The 15,346-nt window shown below is 39.7% G+C and overlaps 1 long non-coding RNA gene across 1 annotated transcript; it reads left to right on the top strand.

Moving 5' to 3' along the window:
* Positions 1–4,317: 4,317 nt before the first annotated feature.
* Positions 4,318–7,533, top strand: LOC311432436. Its single transcript, XR_014690066.1, has 3 exons — positions 4,318–4,384; positions 6,690–6,805; positions 7,478–7,533. It is a non-coding gene; the product is annotated as an uncharacterized lncRNA (long non-coding RNA).
* The last annotated feature ends 7,813 nt before the right edge of the window (positions 7,534–15,346 follow it).

The following is a 15,346-nucleotide window of genomic DNA, read 5'->3' as shown; positions in this document are numbered from 1 at the left end:
ATTTAAACACACGTGTTTACTCATTTGCAGTTTAGCTAAAAGAATAGATATATGGCAAGCACAGATTAAAGTGAGCCTAAAGGACTCACAGGCTAGGAATATCAAACACAGCAGTGATCTTGTTTTTCCTACATTGCAATTCCCAGATTGTCTTTAGACATAGTTCTGAGAAAGGAGATGAGCGTGTACTGCATTGTCCAACAGCAGCCTGAAAAAAGACTCTGTGGCTTAGTCTAGCCACAAACCTCTTCTAATTTTCCCTTGCTAAAGAGGAAGGAATAATTTGTGGGTGACCTCTGTCCATTATGCAGCACTTCTGTGACAAGTCTGGGAGGATCCAGAGCTCTATTACTTCTCTGATTTCCTTCCCACATAGCTTCCTTGACAAAAGAGTACATTGGCATCTAAATACTCATCACAAGAACCTTACTAACCAGCATAAGTGTTAAAAAGTAGTCTTAATCTACATGTATATATTCATTTACATATATAAATGAGCAAAGTTAGAAGGGGGGTAAATTAAAAAGGAAGTAAATGATATAATATTTGCCAAATAACCAGGGTGGGAAGATGCCATCCATGCAGTAATACTGTGTTTATGGGAGTCTGGCAAAACTTTACCTCATCACAAGACATCTTGTACCAAAATTAAACCTTATTCTTCAGATAAAAGTCATACCATGTTTTGATCTTGAACACTTTGAGTTCAAGTAAAAGTGAAAGAATAGTAGCAAATTTGAGAGGACTGTCAATCCAAAGCCTAGCATGTACACAAGGACAGGCTGAAATACTTCTTACACAGAAGTGATACCTGTCTTTGGGGATGTCATAGTCCAAGGGTCTGAAAAAACTAATCATTTTTTTTCTTGAAAGTTTGAGTCATTTTAGAATGACATTTACAACATGGTTAGATAGTGGCTCAGGATAATAGAGGGCCTCCAATCAAGCTAAGAGCCTAATTCTTCTACTTCATTCACGTCTTAAGCTAAATTATTCCACAAGTCACCACCCTTGAGTTCCTGGACTTTCCTGAAGAATAACTGACACAAACAATGTTCATATTAATATCACACACTCTCATGCACATATGACAGGATTTTTTTTATTACTACATAAGGCTGAGGAAAGATTCGTCATTAACAGAGGTGAAGATCACCTTTTCTTAAGCAATTGGCATTTTAAATTTATAATTTATAATTTAATAAAAAAGCATTTATACAGTTTATGAAATGCAGACATTTTTTGCAAGTACACACACACCTTGCTCACCATTAAAAATGGAACTGTTTTGTAGTTCTGAGTTAAAAATATCTTTGTCAGTGTACCTGAGAAATAGGTACATGGAAAAGTACAGTTAGTCAACTTACACTTTGTTCTCAACAAATAAAGGTTAGGACTTACTGCCACCTTACTCCTCTTTTTTCTGGGAAGAAGGGTTTGTTGTTCATTTGAAGACTCCACCCAAATCCATAAATGTCTGCATAAGAAAGTAATTACCCTTGGGGGGGAAGAGGAGGGGAGGCTGCACAAAACTTCTTATTTGAAAACAACAGCAAGAAAACAATGTATGAATTATAACATTTCTCACTCTTCTCCTCCCTCACACATCTTTATATTAACATTTCTTGATACAGTTGCTAGTACAATGGGTATTGATCTTGTTTAGGACCTCTAATGCTAATAATACTGCAAGGAAAGTGAAGAAGGTAAGGTGGAACAATGACAAATTGTACAAGGAATTAAAGGTTAGATTAAAAAACTTGTTGGGAAAAAAAGTTGTCCATGGACCATATGAACTATCCCTACTATAACTGTAGTTAGAGTTACTGTCTTGCTACCATCTTGTTTCCAAACCTTACCACTTCAAAACTCCCTCTTTCCACTGCTATCACTGGGACTTACAGATTGAGCCAGAATGTGACTGTTACCCAAAGCAGACAATTTATGCTTGTGGTGTTGTACCTATGCAACACTAAAATCTCTGTAGTGCTATCATTGCAGTAGTACCCAAGATAACATGTTCATACACCTCATTAATGAAACATACTTGACATTGAGTTTAACAGGAAAAAAATAATGTTCTGAGTAAACATAAACAGAGGACACTTAACTAAATGAATCCCCCTTCTCTTAAGAGTATTGCACAGGTTCATAAGAAAATTCAGGTTGCGAGGGATTTCCGGAGGTTTCTAACCCAACCTTCTGCTTGAAAAAGGTATAGCTGTGAGATCAGACCAGGTTGCTCAAGGCTTTGTCCAGTCAGATATTGAAGCCTGAGGAATAGGTAAGAAAAGGCAGGGAATTAAATGGGAGGAGGGAGGGAAAAAAAGGAGAAAATGCTGTGTTGAGGCAAAAGCAATCACAAGAGGGTGAAAGTTCAGGAGGGAACTGGAAAAGTCAGGTAGCTTAAAAAATAAAAATAAATAAAAATAAATAAAAATAAATAAAAATAAATAAAAATAAATAAAAATAAATAAAAATAAATAAAAATAAATAAAAATAAATAAAAATAAATAAAAATAAATAAAAATAAATAAAAATAAAAATAAAGAGATTGCAAAGGAAGTGCTGTCAATAGGGAGGAAGAAGGAACAGAGGAAGATGCAGTCATACATAACTAGAAGATCTGGAAACTAATGGACAAGTAGTGTGAATTAATAGACTGAGTAAAGGATGGAAAAATGTAATAGGATTCACCTCACTATGAAGTGAGCTTGGAGTCAGCTCTGTGAAGAGTTGGCTATACCAGAGTGCCTGGGGAAGGCCCTACCTGCCTCCCTGTCTTTATAGCAGCCCAGTCTGTCGGTGTGGGAGTGGAGCTGCTGGCAGCCAATGGATGCAGTAGCCTTCAGAAACCTTCACCCAGGCTTCTGCAGCAACAGACTGCCTCAAGACACCTGAAAGTCCTCGGAGAAGGTAAAAAAGTATATCTTACTGACTTCTGAATAGTATATTTCATATTACCCTCCAAAGTATTTGCAAAAATATGCATGCTTACTTGACTGATCACATAGGATTTTCTTAAATTAAACTATGCTCACTTCCACACCTGCACCTTTTTTCACTGCCAAACACATTCAAAGGCTGCAAATAAATGTTTAGTGCTTACATCTGAGTCAGTAAGGACAGAAAAGATCTTTTGTCATATACACACACCTATTTTTGTTGCGCTAAGCTGCTAAACACAGAAGAAAATATAGCTGCACTATTACTCGCAGTTTAAAGCTGGAAGAGCATGTGAGCAAGTGTCACCTGCTGGAGCTGCAGCTGCGGCTCTGCTGACACTAGATGGCAGGAGATGGAAATAAATTAGTTCCCGTAGGTCAGCCTTGCCTCCTTAACGAAGCGGTTTTACAAAACAAATCCCTGCAGTTTTGTAAATCAGGTAGTAAAACCACGTTGAAAGATATAGTGAGGATTCTGAAATGAAGTAGAACAGGTTTTTATGTATTTAAGGCTAAGATGCTCCTTGGAGAATCACTGTCTGTTCACATACACCAATATACTCGCAGTAATTAGATGGGGCTCAGCACGGTTTTAAAAAGAGATGGAACAGATTCTGTACACTTCAAACCACAGCAAAGTTTTTCCAGATGTGATTAGAAGGCTCTGGTGTGTTTAGGAACTAAATTACATGTAAGAAAGTTGTGGAACCCCAAACCTCCAAGTTAGAATGAGAACACAGGATGGAATTTAATGAGAGAGACAGACTATTCCACACCATGTAAAGGCTGCTTCTTTCTTCTGCTGAGGTTCTACCAGGCACAGCTAAGGGAAGCAATCTGAACTAGAGGGACTGAGGTCCTTGTTGGCACTTTAAAGAGGTTCATACCCACCTCTTGCTCCCTTCTAAAAGTTTATTCTCCATAAGGTCTGGCTTAAACCTTCATTAGTTTTGGACAGAAATCATATGAGCACTTTCTTCAGTGTTGTCAGTGCAGAGGCACCTCCATGCAATTCTTACAAGTATCCATCATCATTTCTTACAGTGTCATTTTCTCTGAAAGGGACAGAGTACTAAAACAGCCTTTTTACAGAATAAAATTTTTACCCACCCCTTAGAGCAGCTTTCACTTCAGTACTGGACTTGCAAATAGGCAGTGCCTCCTCCAGCTTTTCAAGCCCATGAGGCAGCTGTCCTGCAGGAAAGCTGGAAAACAATAAATATGTGGTATATCTTATGAGTGTGGAATCTTTCTCTATGGGTTTATTGATGATAGGATTGTCTTTGTTTTCAGGTTTATACAAAGGTGTTGCTGTTGCTGGCAATCAGATCTCAGGACAAGCAGGAGAGGTGCTTATCTACAGGTTTAATGAAAGAGATTATGAAAACAGAACATGGTATTTTTACTGAGAATTGTTTGGATTTGCATTCAACCACTAAGTAAGTAGTAAGTAAGTAAGTAGGTCTAAGTAAGTAGTTACTGGTCAAGTGCCAAGAGAAGACACCAAAGCTCGGTCTGGAATTACTTATCTCATTCTACAAGTGATCTGTGCTAGCTAGAAATACAGAACATGTCTTTACAGCTATATGGGGTTACTATACAGAAACAAAACAGTGAATCTTGGTGATTTGTTGTCATTCTACTTCCTTGATTTTGAGAACTTTGTCACTGAATGCTTGGAAAGATCCAAGACCCCAAATGACACCTTTACTTTTCCATTCATTAAATGTTTTGTCAGTCTGTTTCTTTATAAGAAATATTTTAAAGGTTTTACTAACTACATCTACCACACAAGTCTGTAGTTAAGATAATACAGAGCTAGTAAGACTGGCTGGCACTTTTCGTTATTCATTAAGTTCTTTCTCAAAATTGGTGAGCATCATTATACCTCTTCTAGACAGGGAAACTCAAGCTGAGGAGGATGATGTAACTTGTGCAAGGTCATCAGCAGGCTAGCAGCAAGGTCTGGCCAAAAGGTTAAGCTCATCAGACTCCTGGTCCTGGATTCTATCCCTTGTAAATACCCATTAATAGGTTTTGGCTACCTTCGTCATCTAGAATCTTCTGCTTTCATATTGATATTTGATAGGTAGCGGGTGATAAGGAGATCAGCTTACCCCAGTAATGGCAACTGGGCTAGTCACTGTGCCACTAAACCACCTCAGTTGAAGGACCCTTCCACATTTAATGTGGATCCTATAAAATACAGGATATTTGTCTCAGATGTTATATAATAAACATCTACAGACAAGAAAATCAGGTCATACCGAACTTAAACCATCCAAATAACCCTCTGTAACTCATTTCTCCTCTGTTCATTGCACTGGTTGAGTTTCATTTGTAAGTAAATGCTTTCCAGTAGTGATTTTACATTTACTTTAAGATCACTGATGAAAGTACTAGATCAGATTTGGTTTTAACATCTGTGTAGCCCTGCTCAGATGGTTCCCATTAATTACAGTTTCCTAATAATCACAACTTCCTGTATTTATCTGTCAGATGGTTCTTAAGTTGTGCTTCCACACTTTATTAATATTGCATAGGGTTATTCCTGATTTGTTCTAAACAGAACATTATGCTATATGAAATCATTTATTGTACTTCTCAAAAGTCTGCACCTATATGGACATCTGCACTAACCCAGCTCCAGGAGGGATAGCTTATACTTTGTGAACTAATATCAAGCATATTTTATTTAAATCATCTGAGGTAGCTTACTTCACAAACTGTACTGACTAACATTACTTTCACTTCAACCCTCAGACTTTTTTTTCTAATTCCAGCCTGTATAAACCAATCCTCTGTCTTCTGTAGGGCTTTTCTCAGACCAACAGGTTTATGTTTACTGGGAGCAGCCACTTCACCTTTATAATACATAATATGGAACAATATTAAACTTTTCCAGAAACTTTTCAAAAAATTTATTTAAAATCATGAGGGGCAAGGATACAGCTCCTCTTGTATAAGAACATGACATTGCTTTTTGCTTCCTTCCAAACACAGAACAGATTTTCCTATTGAACACTTCTGCTATTTTTGCATTATTATTAATGATTTACCCATCAAGCAGTGGCTCTTTGCCACTGCTAGGATTTACACCATACCCAACGTATTTAAATCCCTTTAGTTCTAAGGCTTGCCAGCCATGAATTTCTCCCTGATTGTTCTATGTCCCTTCATAATTCATAATTTATGAAGTGTAAAATTTGAAATATATTTCTTCTCTCTTATTATTATATATTGGTTTTGTTGTTGTTATTTAATTGCTGCATATATTTCACTACTGAACAAGGATGGGCTTTTTGCCAATGCCATCCTATTTCCTGGGAAACAGAAATTGTTGCATGGTGTCTTCAGTCCATAAAACAATCTCTTCTCAAATAATATTTAATTCAATGCAGTCTTTTATTTTCATATGTTAGGGTGTTGCCTAGGAAATGACTTCTCTTTTTAACTTAGCCTGTAACAAACCCCCACCAGTACCCTTCCTGGGCTTTGTTAACGTGTTGATCCATAAGCATTCAAGATCCCACAATTCTTTCTTAATGAATTTTCAAACAGGTAACAGTGTATTTAATGTGAAAAGTCTTAGTGTCATATGATTTTTAGTCTCTCCACCCTTCCTACATCAATTGAAAGCAGTTCCTCTACAGTAGAGTAACTGGCCTTCATAAGGTGTTATAGAGGAAGATTATTACAGCTGTTTTACCAAGGAATGCCATAAATTATCTGTATTCTTGATAGGTAACTGAGAATACTGACAGAACGTACAACTGCCTCTAAATCACCTGATGACATTTTTAGGACTGAAGATGCATGGAATGGAAGGAAACATCATGGCACTTCTCATGCTCTGGAGGGTAGGAATATATTCCAGCAGCAGGATGGTACAACTCCAGATAGCTGGATGGCACAATTCCAGATAGTTGGATAGCAATTTCATCTTAAGTTATGACCTTCCCAGCTGTTAGAGGATGCTCTAGATAGTCAGTCTGAATCTTTGGGTTTAATCCAGAGAGAACTCTTTCTGGGCTGAGAAATTTTCACTATGGAAACAGTTTCCATGGTGCATGGATAGTCTAATTCTATCAGATATATCAAACAATTTGACAAAATTTAACCAAACTACATGCAGACATATTTTCCATTTTCCCAGAAACAACAGTATTTTTCTCTCTGGCAATAATTGTGTCACAGGAAGCAAAATGCAATTCTGCTCAAATATTTCTATTTCAATGAAGACATTACTTGGCTAGACCATCCATATTCATATAGATCTTCACAACGCAGCTTTGTACTGAGAGGAGAGCAAACCACAGGTCATTCCCTGGTCTTCACACTTGATGTTTTAGCGTAAGGAGATTTTACACTCCTGGGAGACAAGATTCAAAAAAAAAAAAATGTTCATGGTTTGATACCTTAGGCTCTTGTTGAGGGCAGGAAAGCAGGAGACTGGTTGTGCTGGCAAAACAAAGTTTAGCAAGATAGTTGAATTGATAATTGAACTGATACACCTTTTTTAAATGTTACAGTAAGGGATTATCCCACCTGCATGGTCACACGGAGATTGAAGGATGGTACATGAGAGAAACATTTTAAAGTGTTGTGAAACAGTAGAAAAAAGGTATCTCTTACAGAAGTAACAAGCTGCCATCCACTGACACTACTCAGAGAAGTGAAACATGGTTTTACAGGCTCCTGAAGGGTAAAGGTATCTTCTACTCTACTTAGCTATTAATGCTCAGTGTTTTCATGTTTTAGTGTCTGTGGTTATTAACACAGCAGCTAAAGACATTTTTTCACTTCATTGTTTTCAGGTTTTTTTCTTGTTCCTCCAACAGAGAAATGGCCTATCAAGAGGTAAGTGGAAGAGCATTTTTACATTTGGAACACTTGAAAGGTGGTTTTGTTGTTGTTGTTGTCATTTGCTTACACAGGGAGGTTTAATAAACCCAGAGGAAAATAAAGTTAGAATTTTTTGATCTCATCTGCCCCAGCCACTTGCTATCATGCCAAAAATCACCATGTTTAACAAAGCAAGAAATGATTAAGTCTGCCCTGCTACCCAACATATCAGACAGTAGGTACTCATCTAATGAAGGAAAAGAGATACTGCGTTCAGATCATGTACTATAAGGTTAAGCTTAGCTGTCACACCCAGATGACTCTCTAAAATGTGGTCTAAAATATTGCATATCCTTGCTACACTGAAGTACTACATGAAATAGCATTACCAACTACAAGGATGCCAGGTGAAAACAACTATTAGTCTGATTTAAAGGAAAGTATGTGAAGTAAAAAATTGAGAACCTTTAGCAATTTTTTCCATGTTTTCTGCAAATTGTTTTCAATCCTTTCTCTTAGAAAGAGTTAGAAACAATTTTAGAGGGTGTCCTCTATTTCTTTTTTTTTTTTTTTTGAATGAAAAGAGTATAATAACTAATTTTAAAGGAACAGGCCCCCAACAGTAGATTACTTCAGGTAAGTTTTTAGACATATTCTAATCTTTCAGTGTACATTTCTAGATCCCATCACCTCCACCTTGACTATGCTGCAACTTTGAGTACCCTAAAGGTTCAGCCACCTTGCCTTTTCTGATTCAGTAGTAACTCACTCCTGATTTGAACTGCAAGACTCTGAAGTGTGTTCACTGCTTCACCTACCAAGATGGAGAAGTATCAAATTAATGTCAGGGAGGAGAAAAGGCTGGTGGCTCCCTGTAAGCCATGGCTGGGGGTGGTGGGGGCCCACTGGGGCATCTGGCAGAGCCTGGCACCTTCTCCCATCCCACCAGTCTAACTAGGAGATGGCAGCAGGGGGGCATTGGGGCAGCCCCAGTCCTGGGCACTGGGAATCTCCCTGGGGACAGGGACAGGACCAGGCCGAGGCTGTGTTGGGATGTAGGCCCAGGGTGGGCCTGGCTGGGCAGGGTAGAGCTGCTGGGAGCTGGAGACCAGCCTTGCTGCAGCCACTCTAGAACAGGGGCCAATGGCCCTGGGGGCTGTAATGGGGTTCTGGGCCCTCAGCAGGGTGGGGGAGCCCTGGGAGAGAGGCAGGGACAGCAAGGGTTAGGGGGATCCCCTGGGGCTCTGACAGTTATACATCTGCCAACTCAAGACAGTTTCTTCTCATGGCAGCACATCCTTTTTTTTTTTTTTTTTTTTTTTTTTTTTGAAAAGCTGATCACAGACAAGGGTTTCACCTTGCTCTAGCACTGTCTGCTTGTAAGACGCAAAGATGTTTTCATTATATATGCTTTTGGGGGTCCTCTTGTTTTTCTTCTGTTATGTTTCCTAGCATATTTCACCAGATCTAGACTTTATTCCCTGCCTCTTTAACACTTCAGAACTGGAATGACAGGATCCTGCAATACCAGTATTTTTCACCATTCACATTTTTCAATCTTTTCAACATTTTTCAGCATTCAAGTTGCATAAAGCTCTGAAGTACATGGTACCTAATTATATACAGCTTCAAGCTATTGAGGCATCCAAATTTGAAGGAGGACAATCCAAATATCATTCCAAGCACAGATGGTAAAATGACCTGATAATTATCAGGCAATGTTAAGGGCGAGAAAGGGAGGAGGAGGAAAGATACTTTTCATGCCAGTGCAGCTGACAGATAAATTATCATCTAAGTAGTTTCTGTTTCACCTATCTTCAGGATGGTGTTATATGTAATGTTTCTTTTCCTCCTAGAAACATTCAATCAACTATATAATGATAGTCCACTGCAGAACTTCTGCAGCTGTGAGCTGTTTGGGGAGTCTCATACCACACTATTTCATTGAACTTACTCCTTCAAATGTACCTTTTGTTTCTAAATATTTTTATGTGCACATATGGTAAATGGTAGTTGATATAAATAAAAACCCCGCACCTGTCATCTTTTGTGCACAGTAGCTGCTATGGAACAGTTATAAGCATTGCTCACTGGTTCAGAAGTCAGATTTCTCACAGTGTTTCAAAATAAACATTGTTATTATTTTACCTTTCTTCTCAACATTATAAAAAATAAATAAATACATAAAATTACTGGATATCCAGTGATTACAAACATCATGTGTATATTATAGTTAATGCCAAACATAATCTTCCATTGTGAATATGCCTCTGCCCTTGGAGTAAAAGAAGTGAAACTGTATCTAACCTTGAGTATGCTTAGACAAGTTTGGGACTCACAGAACTATGTTTGCCTTTTAGATTAAAAATACAGTCTTAAAAATACAAACTTACTCATGGCAAATGTTCCAGCAGTTATTGCCAGGAGACCCAAATTATAGATTTACGGTTGCCAAAGACTTGCTCTTTCATCTGGGACAAATCATTCAGCCTCCCCATATACCTTAATATCGCCATCTGCAAAACCAATCCAATCCTCCACGAAGTTAGAGGGCCAACGTCTTTAATGACTGCAACATACAGAAATTCAGAAAGGGTTGGAGGAATGTGAAATACAAGTTCACCATGTTACTAGACACAAATCATTTGTACAGAAAGTAAACAGACATGATTTGTGTAGGAGGTGCAAGAAATTTTTAAATTGCCATTGTCGTATTTCCCAGTTTGAAATTTTCAGCATGACAGAAAGACTAGAGATACTGCTTGCCTGATGGAAAGATTGACAATGCCCTCAGATGTACAGTTTAATTTTGAGATAGTCCTGTGTGAAGCCAGCAGCTGGACTCAATGACCCTTATAGATACCTTCCAACTTGGGATATTCTGTGATTTTATGACTTTTCACTGAAATGAAAATCTTTTAAGTTCAGACGTAGCAATTTTATTTATTTATTTATTTAAATGTTGTTTCTGTTGCAGGGGTAAAGGAAAATCTGATACAAAGTCTACATAGAGTCACACTACAATTTGTTTATCCAGTTAGATACATCTCTTGCTCAAAAAAAAAAAAAAAAAAAAAAAAAAGGTATTGTCAAGACAAAAGCTTTTTTTTTTTTTTAAGTACTCTTAGCCAAAAGTTTAAAAGAAGTGACTCTGCATGTCTTAAGGCAGAATCTCCAAAGAGCTTTCATTCACAATGTTGGCTGTTACAGGTCTGTCAAAGAAATTTTTCTTTCCTATGGGCAGTTTTAATAAAGAATTCCATATGTATAAATAAAGCAATGAATACAAGCATAACCCTTTTTCTAAGAATAATACCTTGCTATGGAACAGAACTCGTCAGGTTATGCAATATTGTCATTTGGTATTATCTATCAGCATGGTTTCTAAAGACTCCTATAGGGAGTTGATGTGTTGATGATTTGCCTGTTACATATCTAAAACATTAATATGTTTTGTAAAACATATCCAAGATAAATATCTCTCATTTCTAGAAAATGGAAAAGAATTTCTAAACTGTGTTTATGTCCTTCTGTAGAATAAGAGAATAATAGCTGAAGAGAGGACAGAAATATGTTGAGTGAAAGAGGAGATGTGAGTGAGGATGGGGACAGAGGCAGGGAAAGGTAGCAAACAAAAGCACAGACACCTCAAATGTCTTGCCACTGCAGTGACCCAACTAAGGTAGGGTAGCCCCACTAAGTTGGTAGCCCAACTAAGTTTAGGGTAGCTCAGGTACCAAGAGCAGCCTGTCCCTGATAGTACAAAGCTCAGCACAACCTGAATAACCGGCCCCAGGAGTAGATAAATCCACAGGCTATCAGCTCTCTGTTGCTACAGTAACACTCCTGACTACCCGAAGTTAAAGTTAACTCAACCATGGCTTTCACGCATGGATTATATTGCTTTCATGTTCTTTTAGACCCGTACCTAATCTAGCTCAGCATCAGAAGAGCCACTCTCACTATCCTTCAGCCCTCAAGGTCTCTGCGTGAGTTAAAGGAAATGGAGGCTAGGTCTTTAAAAGGACATTGCACCCAATCAACCTCAATTTTTTAACTGGTTGTAGCAGTGCAAAACCCAGCATGAACACACTTATTCCAATTTAGTATTAATCAGTGTGATTTAAACTAGAACAATATATGCCTTGTTTAAACTCCTGTTTCTGTTTCATTATAGTTCTAACAAACATGCAGCAAGGATCATTTATTTATTCAGGCTATTGCAACCTTCTCACAAAGATGAGACTTGGGACAGCACAAAGGTATAAAACATGCTTATAAGAAACTATTTCCCTTTTTCAGTTCTTCTGTGCAATTACAGGCTTCTCAATAAACAGCATGTTCTCAAGTTTGGGTACCACATGTGGGCTGCCTGCCCACCTACTTTATATGAAGCTTTTCTTGTTTTCATGTCATGTAGAATTGCCTCTGTTTCAATAGCCTGTGCTCCCTGTAAAGTGTGGGATGCTGTGCTAAATCCCACATCTTGATTCATTAAGAGGGAAATCATATCCCAGACTTTCTCCTGCTCCTTCACAGGCTCTCATCACCTTCAAGTCAAAGCTGCACACCAGAACCCTGGTGTTGGCAATTCCTCTTTTCAGCTCCAAGAAATGGAGGAAAAGAAATCCTTATTTACTTCCTCCAAAATTCTTTGCTTAACTGGGTGCAAGTTTTATAGCCCCATCTTGTCAGGCATGTTAGCACATGCATAACTTCCAGGCTCGACTAGAGTGTTTAAATCCTTTGCTAGTTGCCAGTATTACAAAGTTCCAGCTCTCCCTCCAGCCTGCCCAGCTACCCATTATGATTTAAAGTGATGGACCAGAGGGAGACCAAGGGACCTGTATAACCCCTCACTATCCCTATCTCTATTAAAGCTCTTTCTGATATTTGGGGCTATTTGTCTCTCCAGCTTCTGCACCATTCTGAAGGTGTAATTTTAAATTTATTTTAAACAGGCAAAAGTAGTACCTGTTAAAAAAAAAACAGATACTCTTTATGAGCGCTTATCCCAGATGTTGTTATTTATCTTTACTAATTGGTTTTGGTGCTTGACCTTCTCTATGTTCTCACGTTTTAGTTTTGAGGAATGTTACAGGAAGGCAAGATGTAAGATTGAAGGACAGACCAACAGAAGTCTACAGTAAAATTCTCCTTAACTCTGATTAAGATGGGATTTAATCTTAAAAGCAAAAATTTTAGAATAGGCAAACTGTTTTGAAAACAGAAGCTGATAGGGAATTTTTTTTTAGAAGAAATGGACCCAAGTCTTCAGACTGAAAGCCAAACTGTATTTTGCAACCGTTTTAATAAATCAGCGTATTACCTGATGTGCTTTAGGTGTAGGAAGGATAGATAGTAAGAAAAGTAAGCAAGAAAAGCACATGAAATAAAGTCTTGCTTTTTGCTTCAAGATCATACTCATGCCCTCCAAAAGTCACTTAGACGCAAATTCATGACAGCTGAAGTCACCTCTGAGCAAACAGTAGAGCTTATATATTAAATATGTAACCATAAAGTTAGAACTGCATTTACTACAAGAGTGAAGATTTGCAGAAAATGTTTGTTGTTGTTGTTGTTGTTTGTTTGTTTTTGTTTTGTTTGTTTGTTTTCCCTTTAGGAAATTGAAAGTGTTTTTGACAACAGATGCACAACACCCCATGTTGAACACACATCTGTGTACAAGCACACACGTACAAATTAACATCTGTGTAACTCCACCAAAAGCAAATTTGAGATTTTAAGCAGGATATATTCTGGGATTTTGAGAGAGAAAACACCAGTAACCAAGCAGAAGGGAATAATCATGCACTGGACCAGGTATTTTCCATCTCCAGACTCTATCGCACAGCCAGTGTCAGATTTGGTGCCAGCATGGAAAGAGACAAAGGAAAGGTTCATTCACCTTTCAGCAGCAGAACATGAAGTGTGTGTGGTTTAATACAGAGCTTTTCAAAAAGCTCCCTGTGTCTCTGAAACATTAACAGGGATTTACAGTAGTTCTCACACATGTTCAAATATCAGCTGGTTTCATTTGTCCACAGCCCACTCTCCTCTTTCCTCTCAGAGAAGCTGAAGACCAGTTGATTTTGAAGCACAAAGTCAACTTATAAGTATCAAAGGAGCTATCAATTTATTCATTTTGGCATTTCACTTTTACCTATTTTATATTTTAATAAGTGACCTGCCTGATTCCTATAAACTACAGCTACTTGCAGGAAAACTCTCCCCATTTTACTTGCCGATCCCAGTGTCCCAGTGACCTATCTTCATGGGAGCTTTTCACCCCTCAGCAGCTTGGAAAAGAAAGTGCAAAAGCGGAGTTTAAAAGAAAGAAGGAGAGAAATAGTGTAAGAAAGAGAGAAAGAGAGAGAGAGAGAGAGAGAGAGAGAGAGAGAGAGAGAGAGAGAGAGAGAGAGAGAGAAAGAAAGAAAGAAAGAAAGAAAGAAAGAAAGAAAGAAAGAAAGAAAGAAAGAAAGAAAGAAAGAAAGAAAGAAAGAAAGAAAGAAAGAAAGAAAGAAAGAAAGAAAGAAAGAAAGAAAGAAAGAAAGAAAAAGAAAGAAAGAAAGAAAGAAAGAAAAGTTTATATCATCTTAGGGCAGTCCCTCTTCCCCTTCACACTCCAGGCCCAAGGCTCTTGGCAGCGCACACAAATCCCACCTTTTCCCTCCGCGGGTCCCGACGGACCCTCTCCAGCACCCCACGTTTAGGCTCTCTCTGCCCCCTTACCACACTCAGCCCTTTGCCCGGCGGCCAAACTCACCCCCGCACACTCACCTACCCCCCTCCGCCTCCCGAGGGGGCTGTGGCGAGGCACCTGCAGCGGCGGCACCCCCAGACCGAGGGAGGGGACTCCCAGACCGAGGAGAGGACACCCCCAGGCCGAGGGGAGGACACCCCCAGCCCAGCCCTCCCGGCGCCGTCCTCCCCCCTCTCCCCGCTGCCTTCTCCCCCCCGCGCCCCCCGCTCCGCTCCTCCCCGGCCACCGCCTCCGCTCCGCTCCGCGCCGGCTTTGTGTGCGCGGTGGCCGCCACCCGGGCAGGGTCCCGGGTCGCATGTCCCGGTCCCGGTCCCGGTCCTGGTCCCACTCCCGGCCCCTCATCATGCCGCCCCGCCGGCTCCCCGCCGCCCTCCTGCCCCTCCTTTGTCTGCTCTGCCTCCAGGCTGCGCTGCCGCTCCGCGCCCACCGCGGCCGCTACGCCGGGTAAGTGCCCCCGCAGCCCCCGCCGAGGGCCAGGACGGGCTCGGGCTCCAGGATTCAATATTCCCTCCTGCAGCCGCCTCCCAGCGGCGTGCTCCGGAGCCAGAGCGCTGGGAAGGATGCTTGCGCTGAAGAGAGGCGAGGGAAAAAGTTTTGGTGCCCTGCTAGGAGCTGCCACCGCGTAGGGGAAAGGGGGGAAATAAGTGTAGGGGGTTCACTGTGGAATGAATGAAGGTTTGGGTTTTCCTTTTGGGGAACGTGGCTTAATGTAACTTGAAACTGTTTTATTTTTTATTTTTCCTTTAAATCTGTGTGTGGTTACAATTCCCAGGCAGGAAGAGAACCTGATTAA

This window comes from Aythya ferina, assembly GCF_964211825.1.
Source record: "Aythya ferina genome assembly, chromosome: 2".
Taxonomy (NCBI): domain Eukaryota; kingdom Metazoa; phylum Chordata; class Aves; order Anseriformes; family Anatidae; genus Aythya; species Aythya ferina.
The sequence above is the reverse complement of the archived record's forward strand: the minus strand, read 5'-3'. Positions and strand labels throughout refer to the sequence as shown.